Source organism: Leptodactylus fuscus, chromosome 9 (genome assembly GCF_031893055.1).
Source record: "Leptodactylus fuscus isolate aLepFus1 chromosome 9, aLepFus1.hap2, whole genome shotgun sequence".
Taxonomy (NCBI): domain Eukaryota; kingdom Metazoa; phylum Chordata; class Amphibia; order Anura; family Leptodactylidae; genus Leptodactylus; species Leptodactylus fuscus.
Genome location: NC_134273.1, coordinates 77,249,932 through 77,277,288, shown reverse-complemented (window position 1 = coordinate 77,277,288; position 27,357 = coordinate 77,249,932). Strand labels below are relative to the sequence as shown.

The 27,357-nt window shown below is 43.1% G+C and overlaps 1 protein-coding gene across 3 annotated transcripts in view; it reads left to right on the top strand.

The window, feature by feature from the left end:
- PRICKLE2 (prickle planar cell polarity protein 2) overlaps window positions 1–27,357 on the top strand; it is a 179,135-nt gene that overhangs the window by 83,800 nt on the left and 67,978 nt on the right. The window contains exon 1 of one of the 3 annotated variants that reach the window (XM_075287495.1): window positions 18,513–19,082. The exons of the other annotated variants lie outside the window; for them this stretch is intronic. The gene's annotated coding sequence lies outside the window, so the exon portion shown is untranslated. Of the gene's footprint in view, window positions 1–18,512; window positions 19,083–27,357 lie in introns of those variants that run through there. 3 annotated transcript variants of the gene reach the window in all.

Here is a 27,357-nt window from a genome sequence, read left to right as displayed (position 1 = left end):
GTAATGGAAATATTAACGTTCTCCCCTTGGAGCTTTAAGTGGATGGCATTCTCATCAAGAATTTGCATGCATGAAAAACCTGTAGGACTTTCTAACTTTGAGATTTTCTTTTCTCGTTGGTTGACTTGTCACATTTTTTTGGGATGACTTTTCTTATTTCTTTAGATATGGAATATGGCCAAATCTCTCCAATCTGTTAATGGGTTGATCTTGGAATTTTGGCATTCATAGATTGGCGAAGAGAGAAAAAAAGCAGATGAGAGGCCATCGAGCCCACGAAAACCACGAGCTGTGTAGTCGTCGTCAGTTTTGAGTTTGTCGATGGAAATGGATTGAAAGCTTGTTGAATATTTTAAGTTTTTCTTTTTACATTTTCCTGAATTCCTACGAAAGTAACCATTGTGTTCTTAGTTTGAGGAAACCGTTTGTCGAGAAAAACAACCATTTATGAAGTCGGACATTTGGCTTACCCTTCCTAGTGAGAGTGCAAGAAATGGACGGACTGTTAAATTGTAAATATATAGATTTTTGGACTGGGGGTGGGAAGGGGTAAGGAATCCAAAGTGCATACAAGCCTCCACAGTTTTAGATACCTCGAATAGGATAAACCCATGGTAGACAATGTATTGTGTGTAGATGGACACAGCTGTGACTTGTCCATTGAGTTATTGACATGTCTGTATGGAAGTTCCACTTAATTTATTAATGAGGTTTGTCCCTCAGGACTCAAGACCTCTTCCTTATCATACTATCTTAGAGAAGGGAGTTCGATCTCCAGTCCTTCTCATCAACACAGTCTTAAGTATGGACCTTTACTGGAGCTAACCCGTAAATGATGGTGGACAAGGCCAGCAATTTTTCCAAAGGTCTATGGATTCTCTCTTAGTTAGTAGTAGAGATGGAAGGTGACACCTCTACAATAAATTGCGGGGAGGGGGATTTTATTAGCAAATTAAGTTCATCCCCATGACTGACCCAAATGACTGGGTGGTCTTTTGGCCACGTGATGAAATGGTTACTTAAGGTGGCCGTACGTTGGTTAGAAGGAGGGTGAAGGCTGAACAATTGATTGTCTGGGGAATATTCCTTTCCCAGATGAAGCCGGAATATGTTTTTATATTGTCCATCAGAGTCCTTCATACTGACCATGAAGGTTGAATGATCTTTTTGGGAATTTTCTTTCATGGAGATTTTTCTCTTGAACTATCGGACAAAAATTTCAACCATTGCCAACCGCTTTCCAAACGATGATGGTGTCATCTGTCAAAACGATGGTTCATTTACTTGACGAATGTTCATTATGGTATTTTGATGTTTTTGTGATTGCGTCATTGGAGATACATATCAAGTTTATTCTACCATTTCTCTTCAGTTCTTCATCAGACTGAATAAACCTCAGTCTGAGAATGACTCCCTTCAACACCTGTAACCTCAAAGGAAGAAAGCTTTAAGGAAAGTGTTTTTGCATGTCGTAGAAGCTCGAGGTTCATGCGGTGCATGTAGCGTAAGAATGTTCTATCCCGAAGGCTCAAAGCGTTTCAGCTTTGTGATCCGAGTGATGTTTTCCAAATTTCCTCTGTTAAATATTGATGCCTAACAAATGTTACTGCAGTTTAAATAATTCCTATTCTCTCCGGGTCCTCGTGCATGGTAGGAATTAAACAGGAACTAATCCTAGGGAAGGGCTTTTTATGTCTTTGGAAGAGGTAGAACATTCATTTAACTGATATCCTGGAGATATACAATGTAGGCTGTTTCCTACTCATTTGTACCACCATGCCACTTTGATGCAGGAACTAAGTTTTATCCGTTTTGGTGATGGGAAAAATTCCAAAAAAAAAAAAAAAAATTTTGGAGAACTGTACATCAAACCAAGTGAACAGAATTTATTTGTGGCGCTCTTGTCTTCATAACATCACTCCTGCTTGTCAATTGCCTGGACTATGCCAGGGTTTATCTCCCTGGCACACCTTGGTCTAGATCTTGAGGATCATGACCAGTGAGCTGCATAAAGTCAATAAGGAATGAGTACAGTATACTATACCCTATTCCAAGCGCTGGCCATACACGTTAGATTATTTGCAACCAAACCTGCCTATTTTGGTGTGGTTGACCAACCCTCTAATTTGTATGGGGACCCTCGAGACTCTCCCACAATGGTTATAGGTGCATGGCGCCATCACAGTTTTATGGGAAGTAGAGTTTTTGGGATAGCGTGTTGATCCATGGACTTGGTCCTATTCTCATTTGGAGTTGGGAAAGGATTTTTTTATTTTTTGCTCTGATGGGGTATTTGGTGTCCACCTCATGGGGTTGGGAGAGTTTGTCTTAGGCCCGCTTCACATCTACGTTTGGGCAGCACTTTTCTCTCCACATGAATCGTGCGGAAACCACATGGACCCTATTATAGTCTATGGGGTCCGTGTGATTTCTTAGCTAACCGCTTTTTAATGCGTTCAGTATTTTGTTGGGGGGGAGGGTCCCTAAGCGGACTCCCCGAATGGAATACCAAAGCAGATGGGAACCGGGGCTCACTCTGGATCAATTTGGTAGTTCGAATGCATGGGCTTGTGTCCAAGTGTGGTTATATATTTAGATATAAGCTTTGGAATAAAGCGACCCTGTATGCCTATAGTTAACCTATTTTACGGTTGGGGTTACTTTTGGCATATGACGCCATCTAACGGACTGAAGGTCCCCAGCTGCCGACACTATAAACCGCGTGCCAACGAAGCCGTTTTCTATGCACCATTGTGATTTAGTAAGTCCAGTCAACCACAAATCTACTCCTTGCTTTCATTTCGGGCACAGAGGGATAGATTTATAATGATGATACCAGCTGTCCTGGTGAAAGCCGATTTCCAGGCGAAACAAATAGTTATACCCTCTACAGACAAATAAGCGTTCAGCCTGTGCAGCGGATTGGAGACAGAAAATCCATTGTACATGATCACGAGCCCGTGCCAGTGTCTTGCTTTGTTTTTGCGCATCTTCTGAGTCATAACAAGCTGCTTCTAAAGCAAAGTGTGGAAATCGGGAGATAAATTCACATGTTGTTATGGGGCCAAGCGTCTCTCTTCACTGATTTTCTTGCTACATTAACTCTTCCCAAGGCTGGCAGTAATGCCTTCATTGATAACATCTTGCCTTGGCCTTGGAAGTATTATACGGACATGACTTGAGGGAGAATCCTATTTAAAGCATCACATCCTACAGGCGCAAAGTGCTTAGAAACCCTGCCAGAGTTTCTCCAGTTATTTATCTGGATCCTCGGCAGCCTCTTGGCAGTTCATTAGTATTGGGAAATAATGGTTTTCCCTGATTAGTCGGAGTCTCGAAATAATGAAATTTAATACCATGTGACCTGCGCCGTCCACCCCAATAAACTGGAGTAATTATGGGATCGCTGGCTATTAATCCTGATGGTGTTTGTTCAGCAGGATATTGGAGGAAAGGAAATCTACCTTAGGAAAGTGTTCATTTTGGATGGAAGAAAAGTGACGGCTATTCTAGAAGAACCCAATAAATGGAGTTTTTAGTCCCCGTCTTCCATTTCTGGAAATGTGAGCCGTACTGTTCGGGTGGCCTTATATAGGAGATGAATGTCCGCCAAACCCAACTAAAATATTAATAGGACCGGTGAGCCATCAAGTGTCCAAAGATGTCTAGCTGCAGATCACTTCCTTCTTCTGTTCAGAACACATGCACGCTCACCCAAGCCAAGAGTGGATATGTATAGGGGAGATACAATTCTCTGTTTAATAAAAGTAGTGTATTGCTTTAGGAATTTTGTTTGATCATGAATTCCATTTACAATTCTGCAGGATTCAGAGCTGAAATCTCCCCAGCTGCATTATAGATGGACAGGTGACTACAGGTGTAATTCAGGACACGGTGACTCCAGCAGCAGAATAGTGAGCACAGCTCTGGAGTATAATACAGGATAATGTAATGCATGTACACAGTAACTGCACCAGCAGAATAGTGAGCGCAGCTCTGGAGTATAATACAGGATAATGTAATGTATGTACACAGTAACTGCACCAGCAGAATAGTGAGCGCAGCTCTGGAGTATAATACAGGATAATGTAATGTATGTACACAGTAACTGTACCAGCAGAATAGTGAGTGCAGCTCTGGAGTATAATACAGGATAAGTAATGTGATGTATGTACACAGTGACTGTACCAGCAGAATAGTGAGTGCAGCTCTGGAGTATAATACAGGATAAGTAATGTAATGTATGTACAGAGTGACTGTACCAGCAGAATAGTGAGCGCAGCTCTGGAGTATAATACAGGATAAGTAATGTAATGTATGTACACAGTGACTGCACCAGCAGAATAGTGAGAGCAGCTCTGGAGTATAATACAGGATGTATCTCAGGATCAGTGCAGGATAAGTAATGTAATGTATGTACACAGTGACTGTACCAGCAGAATAGTGAGTGCAGCTCTGGAGTATAATACAGGATAAGTAATGTAATGTATGTACACAGTGACTGTACCAGCAGAATAGCGAGCGCAACTCTGGAGTATAATACAGGATAAGTAATGTAATCTATGTACACAGTGACTGTATCAGCAGAATAGTGAGCACAGCTCTGGAGTATAATACAGGATAATGTAATGTATGTACACAGTAACTGCACCAGCAGAATAGTGAGCGCAGCTCTGGAGTATAATACAGGATAATGTAATGTATGTACACAGTAACTGTACCAGCAGAATAGTGAGTGCAGCTCTGGAGTATAATACAGGATAAGTAATGTAATGTATGTACACAGTGACTGCACCAGCAGAATAGTGAGTGCAGCACTGGAGTATAATACAGGATGTAAGTTCGGATTAGTATGTAGCATTTTATGTATTAGATCTATAACTTTAGAGAATTTACACTTTAGTCATTAGCCGGAATGGTTCTTAATCTCAAAGTGTAAGTCTAGGTTCACACTTGTGCTGGACTCTCCGGAGAACCCATCTTCTATCCGCTATAATGGCGTCCATTGAGTGGCCATGCAGGACTTTTCTCAGCGGGTTCTTCTCCTATGGAGACTCTGAGGTAGATGTGAAGCTAGCCTACCATTATTTCTAAACCTTTGAGCAATGTTTTCTTTCTTCCCTAGTATTACATAACCAGCACAGGTTTTGTGTTCGTCGTCTATGTAGCCTTCAGATATTGCATCTTCTGCGAGAACATTTTGCATTAACAGTAGCTTTTCGGCAGTTGTCAGCCAACTCCATCTCTGATAATCTGTAACTTCCAATATTCTTTTATCACCACTTTTAATGGAATTTTACTAACCATTTGCTGCCACGTCCAACACTTGGCAATTCAGTTCTGTACTTTTTTTGCGATGTAGGAGACCTAGTAACATGGACATATGCCCGTGTGCTGAGCAGTGTTCTGTTTAATGTGATAACCAGGGTCTGTTCTCTCTATCTCCCACGTCCAAGGGAAATTGTACAGAACTCTGCGCTTGGCTTTTTCCTTCCTGCCCCCTCAGTTTTCTTTCCCATAAGACCAATGACTAGCTTTTAATGATCTGCCCATGGTTCTGGCAACGGCGAGGCTCCAATTTTCTCCAACCAAGTTTATCTTAGATTTGGAACATTAACTGTTTGTTTCCTGGTCCCCAAAGTGACATCATATTTCTACCCCCCCTTTGTCAAATCCATTTGCACCGTGCAATCATCTTGTTGCTTCCTTTGGAATTTTCCTGCATTAAAATTAGATTTTTTTTCTAAATAAACTTGTAATTATAGATCGCAGCTGAATTTGATTCACAACTCGGGCTACAATTGTATGTGCACGCTGCCGTAATGCCTAGGTACGTGCGCTGCCTGCCCACAGTAGAACTATTTCTGAACAATGTGCCTGGAATATAATGTGTCAGCTAGGATGTTAAAATATCTCCTATTGTCAGGGGGCCGAATGGGCTTTACAGTGGGGGCAAAGCAAATCAATAGGAGCCTCAGTAGGGCTATTTAGACAAAGCTATAGTCATGTATGGATTAGGGGAGGGCAAAAGGTGGATAGCTTGCACCTTCTGGATGCCTCCAACACTCCTTAGGATTTGGGGCAGAAACCCAATTTTGATACTGCTAACCTATCTTATGGATTGGTCTTCGGTACATGATCTGTCCGACAACTGGACCCCATACAGATCAGCTTGTCTGGTCTGCTCCTATTCAGCTAATGGGCACAGAACTGCAGCCCCATCCTCTATATGGCGGCGGTGTCAAAAAATTGCTTCAATACTTAAATGCTTCCATTCCCAGTCTGCTGCTGCCCCGATGGATAGGTCGTCGGTAACAAAAATGAATTTAGGGACAGAATACCCATTTAAGGTGCCCATACACATTAGATTGATGTCCGCAGCAGTGTTACATACCCAATTCATTAGAATACAACTCCAGAGCTGAAATCATAGAGATTACTGCTATATGGAGACACTTTGAAGAACTGGTTTAACCATAGGACAGTGGACATTTATGGCAGGGGCAGCATGTCCTGATCTAGCTGAGCGTGCCTGTGTTCTCAGTGAAGAGAACGGAATAAATCTCTGACACCTTCAGGACATAAGGATTGGGCATGTTGAAAATCAACTACTTGATCTTGGTTTCCTCCATTATTATTATTATTATTATTATTATTATTATTATTATTATTATTATTATTATTATTATTATTATTTTATAAATGTAGATTGTGAGCCCCATATAGAGATCACAATGTACGTTTTTATTTTTCTCCTATCAGTACGTCTTTGTAGAATGGGAGGAAAATCACGTAAACACAGGGAGAACATACAAACTCCTTGTAGATGTTGTTCCTGGCGGGATTCGAACCCAGGACTCCAGCACTGCAAGGCTGCGGTGCCAACCACTGAGCCATCATGTTGCCCCTGTTTCCTCCATTAGCCATTAGGAGTCGGCAAATCATTAGAAAATTTGAAGGCCATACATTGGTCATACACAATGGTCGCGACTGGACTGTCCAACCATCTATTACTACGCATGAAGATCGTTTGGGCCACAAAGTAACTTTTCACCTTTGTGTCTTTCATTCGCATATGTTACTTAAAAATGGAAATCTGATATATTACAATGTGAAATCTACGCCTTTGCAACATTTCAGAAGATGAAGATCCATACTGTCCAATGAATCCTACTTATACATTGGGAAGTCTGAACAATTCCAAAGAGGGGGGTGGGGGAATCCTGAATAAGCGACCGATATATCCAAACGATCTTCAGGAGCCAAAGAGAGGTTGAAAATTTAGAATATTTTATCCCGCAGCGTGATTATTTTTTTCTCATGGGTCCCCCTACAGCATTTATATTAGGCTTTTATTACCTCTTTGGCTAAACGCTCTGGGGATGGAATAATTCCTCCAACGTTAGTTCATTGACCCGTTCAGCGATCTTATATGTTGATTTTAGATTGTTCAAAGACTTCTCTGTATCCCTGGCTAATCCCAGATCACAGGACTGGCGTGTAGAAGGATGAAGCAAATAAGGAAAGCGCCGCACTTATAGAATGGCGGCCTGTATTGATTTTGCTTTATCCTGTGGGGACCTTTTCTTTTTTGATTGATCCGCATCTTTGGCGGACAGCGCCTGTCACGGAAATATCTGACTCTTCATCCCGGGGCTTATGAAAGACTTAAATCATAGACTGACTTGTGACCGTTCTTTTAATATTGCATTAGTCCCTTGGTCCCAGAAGGGATGATTGACAGAGATGAGGTGATATTATATATGTTTTTTCTATAGCTTGAGGTTTTTGTGGCCCCTCTCCCCTCCCACCATGTTATTGTATGCTGCTTTATCTATCTGAGGCGATCAGCTCAGAATTCATAAAACATGCAATATCCACAATAAAGGGACGTTTTAGAAAATGCTTTCTTAAAGGGAGTGTCACCAAAATTGAGCATCTAACCAAAACCCCGCAGATATAGGTAAGAGTAATCAGAATTCTGCATCTGTACCCAGCCTTGCAGATAGATAGGTTAGGGTCACCCGAATCCAAGGGTGTGATTTGCTCCCTGCGTTGCTGAGAGATCACGTGTTTTGGCAATATGTAAGTGAGCTCTTTGGAGCAATGGTGATCTAAAGAATCCACAATATCTCTGCAACTAAGACAGCGAATCACAAAGGTAAAACATGATGCGATTCAGGTGACCCTAACCTATCTACCTACGGGGCTGGGGTCTGGAGACATGCTCAAAGAGCCCAAAAAAGAATCAGATCCTTCATTCTTAGAGGTACAGTTATATTTGTGGTTTATGGAAACAGAACTATAAAAAGAAAGCGGATGGAAAATCCACGACCTCTTCCAAAACCCTAATGCTGAAGGTTCGGGATAATGTTCCATAGACTGTGTAATATTCCACGCAGCGCTCAACAATGCCCTTTGTATGCACTGCAGAGCAGAGATGTCCACTTATACTAGCGCATGGGAACCGGGGGAATATATTTTTTCTTAAAATTATCTAAAGTGTACGTGGTTGGTTTGTTTGTTTGTGTGGTTTTTGTAGATTTAATGAATAAAGCAAAAAAAAAAAACAACTTTTGTTTTGTTAGGGGCTTGAAGGGAGGAGTATAATAATAATAATTAATAATAATTTTTTATACATTATTTATTATTATTATTATTTATTTTATGTATTTTTATCTTGCCCCTTGGTCTTGCCGGCTCAGACCACCCAGCTTCATGATCTCACCCCCCCTTATATTAGAGTTTTGGTTCTAGAAGTAGTTGGTTACTCTTTGACACACACAAATCATATTTGTTAAGGTTTTTTTTTTTCTAATTTTTATTTTTGGTTTCCGAAAATTAATTTCCATCCGTCTTGTGGAGCTGTCTGTCCAATACTGAAAGGAGCCAAATTTCTATTCCATCACTTGTCTGCAAAGCTGACTATGTATGCAAGATTCTTTTCCCATAGAAATAACTTCTATTTATAACCGCGTCCTTGGTGCGCCCGGCATGGAGTTGAAAACAGACAATATCGCATCAACGGTTCTTACAAAGATCCTATTGTGAATCCCCTTCTAAAAGGTGTCCTTGTCGTTTTTAGGAAAATACATAGAAACATGACAAAAAGAAGGTTAGAATTTATGGGACATGGTGGATTTAACCATGGTCCCATTCCATAGGGTCTTAATTCCTCCTTATTTTAGGATCTGTCTTACGGATGGAACCTCAAGAGGTTCTACTGAATGGTGATCTAAGTTCATTGTGGACCAGATATGGTCATGTTAGATTTCGGACAGCCATCATGTGCTCATCTGACCACCACCATCAATGTTAACAACCAGGCTGCCCTATAAAGGGGTAGATTGGTTGTTAAAAAAACCCCAAAACTCAACATGCTTGAAAATATGTCCAATTGGTTGGTCCGTTTCAGCTATAATAGAGAAAATAATCCCCAGTAGAGGAAATTTTCCGAAACTTTTATGGTTACAGGCACTTGACCTATTATGGAGCCACAGTGTACCTATATATTCCCCAAATCGTGACTAGTGTTGGATGCTGTGGTCCAGAGAATTATTCTGTAGGAGCGTCTCTGTGACATGGGGCTATATGGGATACTATTTTGGACGTTGCAGTAGAAAAATAGTCCCATAATCTCCGTTGTGGTCTTTGCTTAACCATTCTGGACGCTTCCAAGATCTGACGCAAAGGTCAAAGGGGACTTTAGGTCACAATGGAGCATCTTGCGTGTGCATTGTGCATACCAAGGAAGTCCAGAGAAGGTTCCTGCATCTGTCTCTTCCTTCTGTGCGCTGAACCCGGTGACCAATGTACTCTCTCTATTTCCCTACTGATTTAACCAATTTACTGCAAATCAAAGGTCCTTCCAGGTCCTTCCTTCTCATCTATCTCTACCTTCCTGATAACTAGATGTGCTGCTGATAAAATTATCTGATAAGAGTCTGCCTCTGCAAACATACATCTCATTACAGTCAGCTTAACGCTTCCATGGCCGGCGGAGCCTCTTCTAGGTTCTCAGAGACCGTGCCATATGTTCTTTGTGTTGCCTTCCATTTTCTTATTTGTGGTGGTCTGAAAGTTGAAGGGTTAACATATTTAGTCGATGCGTCATGTAACAGACGTTTCTATGCCGTGCACAAGATATCAGCAATTTATTTGACTTGTCCAGGTTTTGCAATCTCCATGTGAATCGGGAGATCACAGCTGGAGACTAAGACAATGCGGTAACCCAACTGGGATGATGTATTTATGAGTAGGATGAAATGCACGCCATGCGATACTTACTTTATGGGTTTTGTAACTTATTACATATCTAGTGTATTTTTTAAAATCTAGGATATAGAGACTTTGGGACCACTAAGGAAGTTCCATCAGTTGTTGACATGGATCCCGTTTACGAACTACTTTGATTCTTGGCGTTCCCATGTGGCACCATTTGTCAATGATGGGCATCGTTGGGCATGAGGGTGGTTATAGCTTCCTCTTGACCTTTCTTTGCAATGTTCTACTCAAAAAGATATTAAAACTTTATGGTAACTTGGAAAATACCGTAGATCTCACAATGAGAAGGAGCATCTGGTCACGATGGGTTAATTCCAGGACACCGCTGGCTCCATCCTTCTGCCTTATTGGTGGCCCCAGTTAATTGACCTTACAAATTTGACTTTCCAGGATCTATCCTCACTCTTGAAATGTCACTTTTAAGATTCTGTTCCTTATTGAAACAAAACCAGCATGGTGATAAGCTGATGTCCACATGTCAGAAAGAACACATCGTTTTTTTAAAGGGGCAGGTCTCACCCAATTGTTGCCAGCTCCAGTTGGGTGGGACAACCAATGACTACATCTTAATAGCGATAAGATATGTTTTTCCACAGATACAGAGGGAAAGAGATCACAATCTACAAGACTATGCAGGCAGAGCGAGTATGGAGAATACACAACACTTGGTCCAGACTTGGCATGACCATCCATAGAGCGAGATCCTGAGCAGGGAACCTACATCTGGGATGTCTACAAGAGCACCTATGGGTTGGGATAGACATCCTAGGGAATCTCTTTATGTATTCTGTAATGCATATGATTGGCAGAATTCCATAGGGATAGAAGTCCTTGTAATTCTGTCCAGGTATATCCCAGCTTTAGTCTAGTTTATTTAGGACCTTGTAGGGCCATTTAATGGGCTGTTAAGACCATTAGTAGATCTCAATATCCTTTCCATATTGTGAAAGAAAAGGGATACCTGGTGTATACTGCTCTGAGACCATTCTGTTCCTACAACGAAGACATGCTGATGAAGCTTGATAAACCGAACAATGGGGGAGTGGACCGCTACCATATCTCTCAGCAATGCGAATTGTAGCAGCTGTACTTTCACAACCCATAACTTGTATCCTATTGTCCATGCCCGGATACTTATCTTGACAAAGAGATACAAGCAATGTCCATGATGTCCTTGTGTCTTGAGCGTACTTTGCTGTGTTGGTATTTATGACTTCTTGGGTGCATGTAGTAAATAGCAGTCACTCATTTCATTATCCCATGGACCAAAAACAGCAGGTGGGGATGTACAGGATGTTTGTCCTTTGTGTCACCATGGGGGTCCAAGAAAGGAACGCAGGATCCAAATGGCAAGAAGAGATTAGAGAGAGGTTACATGCTGATGTCTGCTGCACTTGTGTGTAAGGAACCTACAGCTACTAGAGTATCAGTGGCTGTATATGGCGGGATTATCCCGTATGGTGTGACGCTTCCCCATATACCCTAGTAAAGGTTGGGAGGGCAGAGCGATGTGTATTCCAGCAATGGGATTTGCTAAATGTGTCATCCGAGGATTTATGTTGTAAGAGCCCTGCACGAAGACAACATTGTGGTCATTAATTTACAATTACTTGACTATTTAGCACCGCTGCGGGATTTTTCATCAGTGTATACCACAATTTATAAAGTGGGGGGGAGACACAATTATTTAATACTATGTCCCTATACATTAGTAGTGGAAGGGCGGTGGTGATATATAAATAAGGGGCTCCAATACAGCTTCCTATCCCTTCTTTACCTATCCCTTATATTTCAAATAGTATAGATTTTAATGCACTAAGTTTAAAAAAATCCCCCTCCCCCAATGCCCTTCTGCTTTCCCCCTCCTTGAGATATATATATATATATATATATATATATATATATATATATATATTTATTTATATACATATATATGTATTACGATGGTCTAACCCTGAGCTATACATAGGACACAATGCTGTACCCTTTGGGATATTAGAACACAGTATGCAGATAGCTCCCTCTAGTGGAGGTTGCAAGAAGCCAGATTTTTTTCATCCTGTTAGGTCTATGCAGGGGATTTGTAGTTTTGTATCAGCATGTGACCGCTATAAAGAGGTATAGTAAGAAACCAATCAGTACAGAATATGGAATTGTGAAGGATCTCGCCTGGCCAAAGCCACTTTGACCCAGCATCTGGCCTACCTGGCCTTGCCATGGGCAAAACTGCGATCACCTTCTTACCTTCACCGTCCGCTCTCAACCTGAGAGAGGGACCGGGTCTTATAGGATAATATGAGACGAACATTCTGAAGTTTTATATTTATTAACCCAAGAGGGTCAATACTAGACGACCAACATACTTAGAGATATATGCTAGCGGATACAAGCTTATATGGTTACAGAAAGATATGTTACAGTGCAGTAAGATAAAAAGAATAAAAGATTACAAACAGCATTATAATATCCAGTTGGGTCTCCGGGGTTCACCTCATGAAATCCAGGGCACAGTCCTTTAGAGTCCATAAGTAGTTAGTCCATAATTAATCCTTAGGTGGTAAGGGTTTGACTCCCCATTAGCAGAATAAGTCCAGGGTGCATGGTATCTCCATAGGCAATAGAGACCTTAGTCCAAGGGATTAGCTTCCACTTTGTGACACATCCCAGCAGTCCAGGAAGAACAACAAGAGCTGGGGTCTTGTCATGTGTCACAATATATCTCCACTCAGTCCCCTCCCACGATGAGGTCAGCAAGGTGGGCAGCTCTCCCCCTTACCTTGTACCAGTATGACTATATACGGTCATAACTCTTTGCAGATGTCTGTGGAGTCAGGTTGTCTGCTAAAAGGTGACAGCAAGGCTCTCAGTCCACTGATCCCAGACACCCCCTGCTAAAAATAACGAAGTTAGCACAATCCTGATAATGCCGTGCCCAGGTTGAGACAAAGGGATGACCCAAGCTACCTCCAGGGAGGAATTGGGCTTGGACAATTGGACACCATCTCTGGCATCTTGCTAATCAGGTCGAGTAAATTAACAGGGCAAAAGGGAAATATATCTGAGAAGGCAGTGAAAAAACCCATAACTCTGGGCCATTCATCACAGGAATGTAAGGATATTAAGGTAAAAAGTGGACATTCACTGTATAGTTGGCCCGGTATAGAACCTATGACTAAGCTCCACCATGTATAGTATGACATGCAGCTATTAAATGTGTGACTGGGCGTGTGCATAAATGTCTTCAAAGGTGGGACAAGCTTGTAAAAGTTATCTTATGCCTAGGGAGTGTGTAAAACTTCCCTGACATCTACACGCCCTTATCCCATGGACTTTAATTAAAGTTGATGATTTCTTATCTCATCGACTTGTTTATGAGATGTTTGGGTTATTTCTGATGTATTGTACATTATATGTCTACATTCTATGTCAAGCGCTATATTTTCCATCAAGAGTAAGGTACGTAAGATGACTTCTGTACGGAGAATCAATCCCCCATGTTGGTCGTCGAGCCCCCCTCCCACCCCCGCTGTGATAGTCATCCGCTCTAAACTTTATTGAACCGGATGAATAATTTAGTTCAGTGGAGCTGGGAGACCTGCAAGGCTCGATTCAACGGGCGCGAAGCACAGACAGAAGGTCATGGATTTCGTAACGCCAGAATACATAATGCCGTGCATCTACAATGTCTTGCGTCGACACGTTTGGTGGTTTTACATACAATCATATGGAAAACTTCCAACTCTCCCAAAGGCAACAAAGGAGGGAAAAAAATATTCTTCTCCTTTAGTCATTAGGAGAAGCTACTGCAGGTAGTTGTCTTAAAGGAGGAATCCAGAACACGTGCGTCTGGGTACTGAGCAATCCAAGATGGCCGGATCTACATCTGGGTAGCGCTTGTGGTCCAAGCTGGCTAACTAGGCCATTGGTCATGGTCCATGTCTCCCAAGGGTGGAGACCCCAATAGTAAACTAAAACTGCCTAGCATCAGGCATCCGTCACCTGGCAGGGGCTTACTCCCCTCTATTCAATACATTATGCATACTCGGATGAGCCCAGCATGCATGTGTATGAGGGGATTGGGAGGAGAGCTTTCATATACTAAGTGCAATATTTATAGTTGTATTATATGGGACCTGGCTAGAATATTTTCTAAAGCTGTATATTATATGGCGGTATTATAGGAGCTGTGTATGGCATTGTTGCTTTGGCATTATATGGCGGCATTATGTGAGTTGAAATTATGAAAACAAAAACCTTGTGTCCCGTGCAAAAATGAAGTTTTTTTGGCACCTGAACTTACAACTGACCACTGGGGGCAGTGTTTAACCTCCCAAAAAACAGCAGTTTTTTTTTTTGTTTTTTTTTTTTGTCAGGGCCTGCTATCCTTTTACAATGTATTTAACGTTGCCGCAAACTTACTGAATGTGCCCACTAGGGGCAGTATTTGTTAATTTTAATTGTATATAATGTGGCCAGGAGGGGCAGTGTTGTAATTGATTGCACTTAGTGCCCACTAGGGGCAGTGTTTGCTAATTTTATTTTATATAATGTGGCCAAGAGGGGCAGTGTTGCAATTGATTTAATTGCACTTAGTGCCCACTAGGGGCAGTATTTTCTAATTTAATTTAATAAGGAGGGGCATCGCTGCTGCCAATTTGAATTGTTCTTGATGTGGCCACCAGGGGCAGTGTTTCATGTCAGTAAACTATCCTGTATCTTATTTTCTGCTGAGAAACCAGAATACTTGCTGTGAGGTTTATTGCACAGTATGCAGTATAATAACTGCATATGATTATGGTATATTAAATATTCAAGGTTTGGCAGAAATTCTCTTAAACTTCATCCAAGACAAACCGCCATTAGATGAGACTGTACCTCGAAACAGCTGCTGGACCACTAGGAATTCCCATTGTCCCTCAAAGCCCTAGCAACATCTCTAGAGAGGAACAGAAACTGGTTATAGACATGAATATACAACCCTCGTCAGATGAGGTGTATACGGCTAACGTCCCGATCTCTACGGCCGTACATGGAAAATCTAGAGCCGATTAAAATAAACATTTTATCACGTTTTTGTAATGGATGGATCCCCGTATCCCCACTGATCAGTTGTTCTCTGCAGCTGATATACAGAGAATGGAGCAGGAAGCAGACAGCTCCATTCTCTGTGTAGTGGTCAGACCAGGTACTGCAGATCAGCTCCAATTTATTTGACCGGGAACTTAGCTTAGTGACTGTACCAATCTAGTAGTCATACCTCCCAACTTTTGAAGAACCGAAAGAGGGACAAAATGTGCGGCAAATTTAGCCCCACCCACTTTTGTGTTGACTCCGCCCACTCGTTAATTTTTCATGTGCCCGCACACAGTATAATCCTCCTACAGTCACCCGTAAATTATATGTCCCCCCTCTATCTCTCCCCCAGTTTCATATACACCCTTCATCTGCCCCCAGATTCATGTCCCTCCATCTCTGCCCCCAGATTCATGTCCCCTCCATCTCTGCCCCCAGATTCATGTCCCCTCCATCTCTGCCCCCAGATTCATGTCCCTCCATCTCTGCCCCCAGATTCATGTCCCTCCATCTCTGCCCCCAGATTCATGTCCTCTCCATCTCTGCCCCCAGATTCATGTCCCTCCATCTCTGCCCCCAGATTCATGTCCCTCCATCTCTGCCCCCAGATTCATGTCCTCTCCATCTCTGCCCCCAGATTCATGTCCTCTCCATCTCTGCCCCCAGATTCATGTCCTCTCCATCTCTGCCCCCAGATTCATGTCCCCCCATCTCTGCCCCCAGATTCATGTCCCCTCCATCTCTGCCCCCAGATTCATGTCCCCTCCATCTCTGCCCCCAGATTCATGTCCCCTCCATCTCTGCCCCCAGATTCATGTCCCCTCCATCTCTGCCCCCAGATTCATGTCCCACATCTCTGCCCCCAGATTCATGTCCCACATCTCTGCCCCCAGATTCATGTCCCACATCTCTGCCCCCAGATTCATGTCCCACATCTCTGCCCCCAGATTCATGTCCCCCATCTCTGCCCTCAGATTCATGTCCTCTCCATCTCTGCCCTCAGATTCATGTCCCCCATCTCTGCCCCAATGTCATGCCGTCCTCTCCTTCATCTGCCCCCAGATTCACGTTCCACCTCCACATTAAACTTACCTTCTCCTCCGCTCCCTCGCCGCCTCTCTCGCTGATACATGCGGCTGAAGGAAGGAGCTGACACAGGTCAGCTCCTCGCTTCGCCGCTGCCCGCCTCTCTCCCTGACACACACGGCTGAAGCTGCTCGCGTGCTCGCTTCGCCGCTGCGTCTCTCTCTCTCGCTGACACATGCGGCTGAAGCGAGGAGCTGACCTGTGTCAGCTCCTCGCTTCGCTGCTGCCGCCGGCTCCTTCGCGTGTACATCGCGTCTACAAGCCAGGAGCCGGCGGCAGCAGCGAGGCGAGGAGCTGACACAGGTCAGCTCCTCGCTTCAGCCGCATGTGTCAGCGAGAGAGAGACGCAGCGGCGAAGCGAGCACGCGAGCTGCTTCAGCCGCATGTGTCAGGGAGAGAGGCGGGCAGCGGCGAAGCGAGGAGCTGACCTGTGTCAGCTCCTTCCTTCAGCCGCATGTGTGTTCAACTCAGATCTGCGTCCTCTGGACCCAGATCTGAGTTGAAATCGGGACATACCTCCCTCCAACCGGGACCGCGGGACATGTCACCCAAATCGGGACTGTCCCGCGGAAATCGGGACGGTTGGGAGGTATGTAGTAGTAGTGTCCCGTAACTTTTGGATAAGTTACCAGTATCGATATTTTTAGCCCTGGAAAAAGCCTTTTCCAAAAAGTCTTCAAAAAATAACTTTAAGACGTTGTATCCACTTCTTGTCCCACTGCTGGGTCCTTCCATGATCCAACGATTTTCTTCATGAAAACCTACCAGCATACTCTGCAGCTCCTCTAGAGAGGAAATGAGGCATTACAAGTGGTGGGCATTGAAATCAATGTAATGCGTGGCCATGCTGGGTCCTCCAGAGACAGGGACCCTCCTTGCAGCAGGTTAGAAGTGAAGGTCCTAAATAAGACATCATCTCTATTAACTTAGAATGCCGCATATAGGACAGTTAAAGGGATTTTCCCACACAAGACATTTATTTAAGGATGAGAATGTCTTCATGCTGGGGACCATTACCCCTACTACTGTGACACTAGAGCATGTCTCTAGGTTTCTGGTAAACCAAGCATTGATCTAAAGGACGCTACCATCCAAAAGATTGCGCTAGAGTAGGTTTTCCTCCAGTGAGCACTTCTTTGCAAATTCTCTTCCCAGAATCCTTAGCAGGGCATGTATGGTCTAGAACAGGGGTAGGGAACCTTCGGCTCTCCAGCTGCTGTGAAACTACAACTCCCATCATGCTCCATTCACTTCCATGGGAGTCCCAAGAAAAGCAGAGGAAGTAGGCATGCTGGGAGTTGTAGTTTTGCAACAGCTGGAGAGCCGTACGTTGCCTACCCCTGGTCTAGAAGTACAAGGTCCTACTCCACAGCCCCACAAATTAGGCTAGGGTCACCTGAATCAAACAGAGTTTTCCCCTTATGAATCGTTGCCTCTGTTGCCAAGATATCACCATTTTTTTTTTAATATGCAAATGATCGCTTTGGAGCAACAAAGGCGGTGCCACTTAACAGTTTGGAGCAACGACCGCGCCCTTGTCTTCCAAAAATGGCGCTATCCCAGCAACGGAGGCAGAAGGGAAAAACACGGATCCAGGTGACCCTAACCTACCTACGTGCAGGGTCGGGTCCTAGAGACATAGCGCCCCCTCTGTCCGACAACGCCACACTACAACCCCTGCAATCAAAAAGCTGCCTTAAATAACCCGCGGCCACTTAAGATAAAAAAGAAACATAAAACAGATGCTCGATACAGAGCGGTAACTTAATACGGAAAATATGTTCGTGTTTGGTCACCGACCAACTAGATCTGTTTAAGAAGAAAAAAACAACAAAAAAAAAACTTGGTCCTATGGTTCCTCTCTTAATTATTGTACTGTTGCCAGATGTTTTGTAACACAACTACGCCGTGCACAGTTTCAATGGACTGTGTTTGGGCTAAACACCCAGTGGGATTATTGATCTGTTAGGGGAGGCTGATTTCTATGTAAATGAATGATAGGAGGCAGCCAGTGACCAGTGAAGGGTCCCAGGGCAGACTGGGGTTTGCTGCTGACATCACTGCATTCATTAGCATTCAGCAGAGGCGAGCTCTGCTGCAAGCTCACATTCTGGCACAGGGAGAGAGCAAGCTGGCAATTATTCTCCATAGGGCTGAGTATTTCCTTTACAAGATCTTGGAGAGCAAATTGGACATAACATTGCCACTACTACAAAGGGTCATTTAAGAGAAGAAAGGAAACACTGAGCGCCCTTGTGCGCACTGGATCTCGAGCGGAATTATCCTGGAAAGAAAAGGAGATTTGGGAAAGGGGGAGTTCTTCTTAAAGACCCAGCCAGAGAGGGCAGGAATCACACTTGTCCTGCTGATGGCTTGCACAGTAGACTTCTTCTTCTCCGCCAGCAGCCTGCTGCTTGATGTGTGGCTCTGCTCTAAAGGGCTTTGACAAAGCCTGGCTGCTCATTTCAGCTCAAGTGACTCCCAATGTCTTGTCAAGCTGAGCAGCAGAGCAGAAGGCTGGATGGGCTTGTCTGTGTGAGGCTGGAGCAGCATGGAAGAGCAGAGCAGCACTAAAGAGCAGAGTCTCTGAGGAGCCCGAGAGATTTCCTCTGCCTGGGATCTGGGAGTCTCTGCTGCTGGTAAGAGTGCCTGGAAACTACTGGGATGGTGTATAGGTTAGGGTATCTATAGAATAGTCTGTGCATGAGGGTATGGTACGGTGTAGTTCTCTGCACACCTTCCTTATAGTCTTCATACACCTGGTATATTCTAGGCTGCAAAGTATGGACATATGTGTAGATTTATACAGAATACTGTACTGTACTCTATCTATCTATCTATTGACCTATCTATCCCTGCTTAGGTCTATCGTTATCCTATACATATCACATTCCCTATAGAATTTTTTTTTTCTTCTTCTCCCTATGTTTGTCTATTTCCTATATCTGTTTTCCCTTCTTTGGACTCACTTCTCGACTATCTCCTATAATATCATATTTTTCACAATTTCTATCTGTCTATCGATCTCCTATCTATCTTTAGTAGTCTTGATGTTGTACATAGAACAATGTAAAGTACATATATGGAAGGATAGATAGATAAGGATACATAGATATGGATACAACATAAATGTTGCAAGAACGCATCGCCATAAATAGAGCCGATAATAGATACAGTAGGATGGCAGATGGGAAATGGATATATTTGTAGATGGAGAATTAGATACATTGTTGCAACATTTATCTTCCCCCGATAAGATAATAGACCGAAGCATAGACAGACAAATATGACAATGTACAGATAGATGGCTATGCATAGAATAAGTGTTGCAGCAACGGATTACTTTGAACCACAGAACACTGGTTATATTTTTGCACAGGGTGATTTGCTGGGGGCAGTAGTGTGTGACCGGCTCCACACAGGGATTTATCTTCTGTCGCCTTTGTTTGGAGCTGAGCGTCCTACTCCATCCTCAGGACCCCTCTACCTTGTCTCTATGGGGCAGAGTAATGACAAGATAATTATTCACAGCAGATGTAGTCCTTCTCCGCACAGGCAGCTCCAGTTTAGCATATTCCATTTATTTCATGTCCATTTGACTTGGGCTCAGGCGTCCAGACACCATTGTGCCCCATTCATCATCTCTTTATCCATGTAAAAGCTTCCTCTCATTTATAATTGAGGGGCTTTTATTTTTGACTCCCGGTGGGAGGAAACCATAACCGATAAAGTTACGAAGGATTGTTTCAATAAGAATGGTCTTATCATTAACATAATCAGTAATTTAATCATCGATTTGCCCTCATCTGCAACACCGAGATGTAGCAGAGCTGAATAGGTTTATTTCTTTGGAGAGGAAGCATTTCTACATCTCGGGAAGTAAAGGTAATATAATAGATTGACCTGCAGTCCTATGTAAAATGACGCATAAAGCGGTGGGATACCAGGAGTTGTGCCATATGACAAACTCTGCTGCATAGAACGCTCTGCTGCATCTGGCAGGCTCAGCACTGCTACATATGTGAAGCCAGGGGTGTGAGATTTTTAAGATACCTGGGGCACCATTAAGCAATAGCAGAGGGGGAGTGTGCAGAAACAATTGAATGTGGGGATTGCTGGCAACATACCCAGGGCACTGATGCCAGGTGCGGGCTGCACCACTGACAAACTCAGCAAAGCTCCTCCTTGCAAAGTCAGCCCTGCTACATCTGTGGGTACATTATATATACAGTATATATATATTTTTTACAGAATAGGTGTCATTGCTTCAGTGTTTGCTTCCTAGTGACTGAGTAAACTGAGCTTAATCGTATCCCATTTGTTTGCACAGATGGGTCGGTATTAAATGACTCGACACGGCCGACGCTAGTCAAAACTTCATCCTAGTTAGCAAACCGGACACAGCTTTGACACTCGACTCTATCCATTTACTATGGTCTGGTATAGTCATTTATGTGAGGTGGGGTCGGATATTGTAGGGTCTGTGAACGGGGAACATTCTGTAAATTTGGTGGATTCTGTAGGAGTTTATAGGCTGAGAGGATATTGTAGAGGTCTTTGGGTTGAGCAGATTCTGTAGGCGCTTGAAGGTTGAGCAAATTCTGTTGGGGGTCTGTAGGTTGGGCAGATTCTTCCGGGGTCTGTAGGCTGGGCAGATTCTGTCCGGGGTCTGTAGGTTGGGCAGATTGTGTAGGGGTCTGTAGGCTGGGCAGATTATGTCAGGGGGCTGTAGGTTGGGCAGATTCTTTTGGAGGTCTGTAGGTTGGGCAGATTCTTTTGGGGGTCTGTAGACTGGGCATATTCTGTCTTGTGGTCTGTAGGTTGGGCAGATTCAGTCTGGGGGTCTGTAGGCTGGGCAGATTCGGTCCAGGGGTCTGTAGGCTGGGCAGATTGTGTCTGGGGGTCTGTAGGCTGGGCAGATTCTGTCTGAGGGTCTGTAGGTTGGGCAGATTAAGTATGCTCTAGACCTCTGCTTCTATAAAGGTTTGCAGGTTCAGCAAATTCTTTTGGGGTTCTTAAACTGCAGATCATGTAGAGATTTGTAGCTTGAGCAGATTTTGTAGGGACCTTTGGGCTGGACGACGTCTCCGCAGATTCTAACCCCTGGGGGATGTTGGACTAAATTAATGACTCATTTAACATTGGTAACTATGGCACACACAGAAAATCACAAAATTAAAAAAAAAAAAAAAAAAAATTCCTTGGAGAAAGAGCCCAGGAGGAGTTGATTTAGGAGTGGTACATTACACAAGGAAATGTATCCCATGTGTTCCGAACATTTCAAGGAAAACAATGAAAGGAAACCATTTCATCCAGTATGTGAATAATTACACGGACCAATTTTCTGATCAAAAGATAACCTGTAAACTCGATGCCATATCCATATTAACGTGACTCTGGGATCTCCTGCTGAGAATCTCAGACACGCAGCCGAAATCATTTCATGCCCAACTGTCTGTTCCAAATCACTGGAACTATACGATATCCCATAAAACGCACAATTCACTTTCTCCCTCTCCGCACTGGACGTCTCTGCAGGTCTGTGACTTTTAGGTTATGGCGTCCATAGAGCTGGCCCATCCTATAGGATTTTTGGATGTGAGGGGGGGGGGGGGATTTCTCCATAACAATGTTTTTGGGTTTTGCCTATTTTTGTATGCGTATTGATTGATTTGGGTTATTAAAGACCCTTCCGCCTATCTTTATAATAACACATGAGCCAAGTATTTCACTGCATGACCCCCACCCCGCCTACTAGAAAGCTGACTCATGGATCGATCGCTCCTTATTCTAAAGCGTCTCCTCATTTTAATTTTTTTAAATCCTTTTATGTATTTTTGGATTAATTTTTGTAAATTTTATTTTTGATTTTTTTTATACTATTATCGCTATTATTTTTTGTGAATTTCTCCAAGCTCTTTGTATTATTTTTTTCTAATTTTCCACCCCCTTTTTATTCATGAGGCCAGATTGCATTAGCATAATTATTCATAAGCCCATAAGAAAGGATAGGTAAATAATAGCGGTGCATTTACATAAAGATGACTTGACGGCGCAGAAGTCGCCATCGCTTTGTATCTTTCCTTTATACTCTATGAAGGTCATGCAGATAATGGAAAATAATTAATTTCTTGGTAATTAATTCCTCATTAACAGCTGGAATGTACATGAGCCAGTACAATGACCTTTCTAATTAGCCAATTACAAGGACCCAGCTGGTCATCCCCCCTATTTCTACAATGGCTTTCGTTGCACCATATTGACTCTGATATATAGTCCCAAGATGGCACGAACCATGAAAGACTAATGATGGACGTTCCTTCTGGGTTGGGTAATATTGGCTTCACTTGGGTCTATTATGGTGTGTATGGTTAGCTATAGAGCACCAATATATTCGTCAGGGGTCCTCCTATATCATGTTCTACCCAACCTACCAATATGGTATTTAAGGTTTGAGAGGAAGTCTGATAACATAGAGGACAACATGGAGGGGTTGTCCCCCTCCACCACCCCCCATTGCTGCAGGGCAACCGTTTTAACCAGCGAGTTGCCCTGTTGTCTAAAGACCATCTATAGGTACAAGGTTTAACAAGCTGGTTACACAAAGAGCTTCTCAGCTTCCTAGAGGAACATTTGCTCGTATAGGACTCCTGTAAACGTCTCTTTATTGGAGTCTCCATAAAGCGTAATAAAGGATTTATGGCTAGCCAATGTAAATGTTGCTTTATTGGCCGTCTGGGTTGTGCTGATGAGCCATTGAAAGGCTAAAGAGGAAGTCGATGATCGTGAAACCTGGCGAGATAAAGCGATCTGATGTCTTTGTTACATATTCGAGCATTCAGATCACTATGGTGCCTTCCATAAAGTGTTATATGTAAGCCAAAGGATATGGTACAGATTAACACCACTTTCTACCCAAGGTATACCACGATCACCAATCTATTGAAGCATTACATATAATAAAATATATATCCTGCTGAATGACCAACGGTTAGACTTGACATAGAGCCTTCAGCGTACGGCTATAGTGTGCCATCTTGGGTAAGGGCCCTGATTCATTTGGCTATGTAGATTCCGCCCTTGTATTTATTGCTTTTAAAGACTTCCCTGGGGGCGGCCATATCAAAGGCGCACTCATCCTGTTATCAGAGCAGCAGTGTATGTTATGGCAGCTGCAGTAAACACTTAATGGGGTTGTCCAGGCTTACCCTCCCACCAGAAATGACACCAGTATGGAGAACTGGAACTTCACGCAGGGTAGGACAACAATCTGATGCCTAGTGCGTATCGTGCTTGGGTCCCATGGATTAAAATAGGGACTGATTTCCACTGGTTGTCACATGGGCAGCCTCAGCAACCTGACCATCCAGCATTTATCTGCATAGTAGTCGCTCCATACCTGATGTCATATCTGGTGGAAAAGTATGCCTGACAACCCATATAATGGTCCATGATGTGTCCATGAATTACTGTGTGTATAGTGTTCCTACGTTACCTCATCTAGGCTTCCAACAGTACCACAACCTCTAATACTTATGAGATTGCTCTGCGGACCCTGTCCCAGTCTACACTGCAAAGTGTACAAGGGAAGTGTCAGCCTACTTCAGCAGAACCCAGCATATCAACCCAGCCCTTTTAGATAGGTTAATGTCACCTGAATCAAACCGATCTTTTTGCGAATATGCAAATGATCTCTTTGGTACAAGGAGGGCATTGTCATTGCTCCAAAAGATGTTGCTTCTGAGAGCTCATTTGCATATTGATTAAAAATGAGGATATCTCAGCAACGGTGGCACTGATTCACAAAAGTAGAACACCATTTGATTCCGGTGACCCTAACCTATGGGTTCTGGTAACCCTCCCTTCTAAAGTTGGACCATAGAGCCATTGTTTGTGTTATTGTCTGTTGTCTACGTTACACATTCAGGCCACCAGTTGTCTATAAATCTGCCTAGGATGGCCATGTGATATAATCGTAAACTAAAAGTACATGACGCATAATGTAATGGAAGTGTCCAGGTTACTGTGTGATTGTGTAAACCTCCTTCTTCTTCCTCCTTGGATCCTCCTTGGATATTCTTCACCCTTACGGCTATATAGCCATTAAATGAGACTGCAAAGTGCCGCCGATCTATAAATGTCTAGAACACGGCCCTCCTCCTGCCCCGATCAATAGTGATTATACCACTCCTATAGGGTTGTTCCTACATCAGATCTAGGCCAGATGCACTGGAACCAGTATAAGATTTCATTGCTGTTTATCCGACGCCCAAAGTGCCTTGTGAATCTTGAGTTTTTGGCAAAGTGTTGTTCCAAGTTACAGTATTATAGAGGTAGAAAAAAAGGCAGAAAATAATGTCTCCGTACAGAATGTGCTGGAATCCATGGCAACTAATCAGCATTGTGACTTGATAAGTCTTCTGCCAATGCCTTTTATGTTGAGATTCAAGGGATGGAAACTAATAATTTTATCTGGTTTATTTATACATTTTATTTTTTGTTTTTAAAGGGCTATTATTGAGTGGAGTTTAGAGACGTTCTGCAGCGTAGACTTCGTATGGTCTTAAGAAGGGCTAAGAGTTGATTCATAGCCTATCGAGACACTTATTACCCTATACATACCTGTATATGTAGTGGATGGTCTGGCCATCATACATGACACTTCCCAACACTCCTGGAACAGAAAGAGAACTTGGAAATTGTTTCAAATTTTCCATTTGGGCTAGACATGGTCTGACTTTTTCCCTACCATTTTTAGGCCCCATAACCCTGTGACGTACAACTATGCAGATTAGTCACAGATAGAGCCTACGTTGAGTTTACTACTGCACAATACCCAACATTAAGACCATATTTCTGAATGCAAACCAAGAATTTGGTTCACTCTTTGGGCCAATACCTGGCTTATAACTCTGTGACTCACAGGTCTTGTGCCGAAGTGCCCTACACCTCACATATGGCTACCTCACTCATGATTGTCAAGTTCTGTCTACACGGAGACGTCTTCATTGTCTCCTATTGTACCCAAACATGTTTATCCTCTTGGTGCCTTCATTGCCAAGACATCACTGGTTTTGTCAGTCCGCTCAGTAGCCACATAACTTTTGGGAGCAATATCCGCACCCTCATTGCTCCAAAGAACCGATTTGCGTATTGATTCATCCTATCCTATCTATCTGTAGGGGTGGATTCTGGCAGACTCCCTTAAAGTTTATGGGCCCCTTAATCTGCTGTAGCTACGGGCCAAGTGGATTGCATTTGTCAATCAGTTTATGTTGTTCTATGGATGGATAGATAGATAATATAGATATATATCTATATGGAGTTCACTTTGCAGCCACTAAAGCCAACGTGATACCATATGTGTTTCTTATTTACTCCGAAAAACATCTATTTCAAGACCAGACTTCTCAACAAGACTGAGTGGTTGTCACAGCTCCACCCCTTCCCAGCACTGAATACTGATGTTACCGTGTTTAGGATCCTGACTCGTAACACTAAATGATAATGTAGAATTACATGGAGAACATTGTGATCTGTGCTAATCTGTGCGGGTGGTCTTAAAGGGGATTTCCATCCAACAGAGATATTGAAGTTGCAAAATTGGCAACAGAAGATGATGATATTGGTTGTCACTATTGGATTAGCTTCTTGGCAACTGATGGTAAAATAGTAAATGCTTAAAGAACGATATCAACAATCCTAATCCAAGGGAGTTATAGGAATCTATGGATTTATAGCCGAATAGGAGACAAAAGACGATCAAAGGGATGGTGAAGATTAGTAAAAGGAGGGCTGGGATTGCTCTCATTTTCTCTGCAGTTTTTAAGTTTAGTGTGCCTTTAAGGTGGCGAATAATGTTGGGTGATCCTGGCAGACCATCTGATGTCTATATGGTGGGGGTCTCATCTGTGAGCAGATGTCAAAGGATATAAGGATTAGGCATGTTGGATTTTAACACAACAGTCGTCCCGTTCCCAAGAGAGTTGGGTCTTGGCAGCAACTTATTTCATGCTCCACATTGAGAACCCATTGCTGCTCAACCAAGTGTGCATGTGTACGGAGGGGGAGGGTCAGCAGGAATAACTGGATGAACAAACGTATGGCCACCTTAACGGCGACGTTTCCCCGTCCAATGTATCCATCGGTCCATCCGTGTCTATTAAACTATCAATAGTCTGTCTATCTATCTATCTATCTATTTATCTATCTATCTCCTATCTATCATCTATCTATCAAAAGAAAGTCAAAAGAGGCATTGCATAAATTGAAAAAATATGGATATTCGCTCCAGGTGTCCGGCAAAGATTCCTCTTTACAATATCTGAAAAAGGCAGCGCTCCAACAAATAAACAGGATTTATTCCATGTGTAACGGATTTTTTTTTTTGGTCCACTAACTGGAACCTTTCTCAAACCTGGCTTGGGCACCGAAACCTCTCACACGGAATAAATCCTCTCCGTTTATCTATTTGTTGGCTATCTAGCTATCTCCATAATACAGCATTGATTTCTCTGCCATCCATTGCCTCCTACATGCAGTTCCTCTCCAGTCCTCCCTCCACGCGGATCTCTTTACACTGTAATGTCCTCGACTTAGAACTTCTGTCTCGCAAACAAAAGAGAAGATTCCATTTGGAAAGATAAATAAGTCGGTGATGTGGCAATGTGCCAGAGCCTTGTATTGTGCGGCCTCCGGCTAATGCCGGCTCATCCTCAAGGGGCTTGTGTGAAGGGACCAAGGTCTATTAATCCATGCCTGCCTGACGCCAAGCTGCATTATTTCTTTTATGTACAAACTAAAAATTTGTGGACATAGATTTATATACTGATCTTATCAAGTAAAGGAGCATCGCCATTGTCTCCATCTGTGGAAAACTCGTGTATCTGAAGGTGCTTATGCCACAATGGAAGA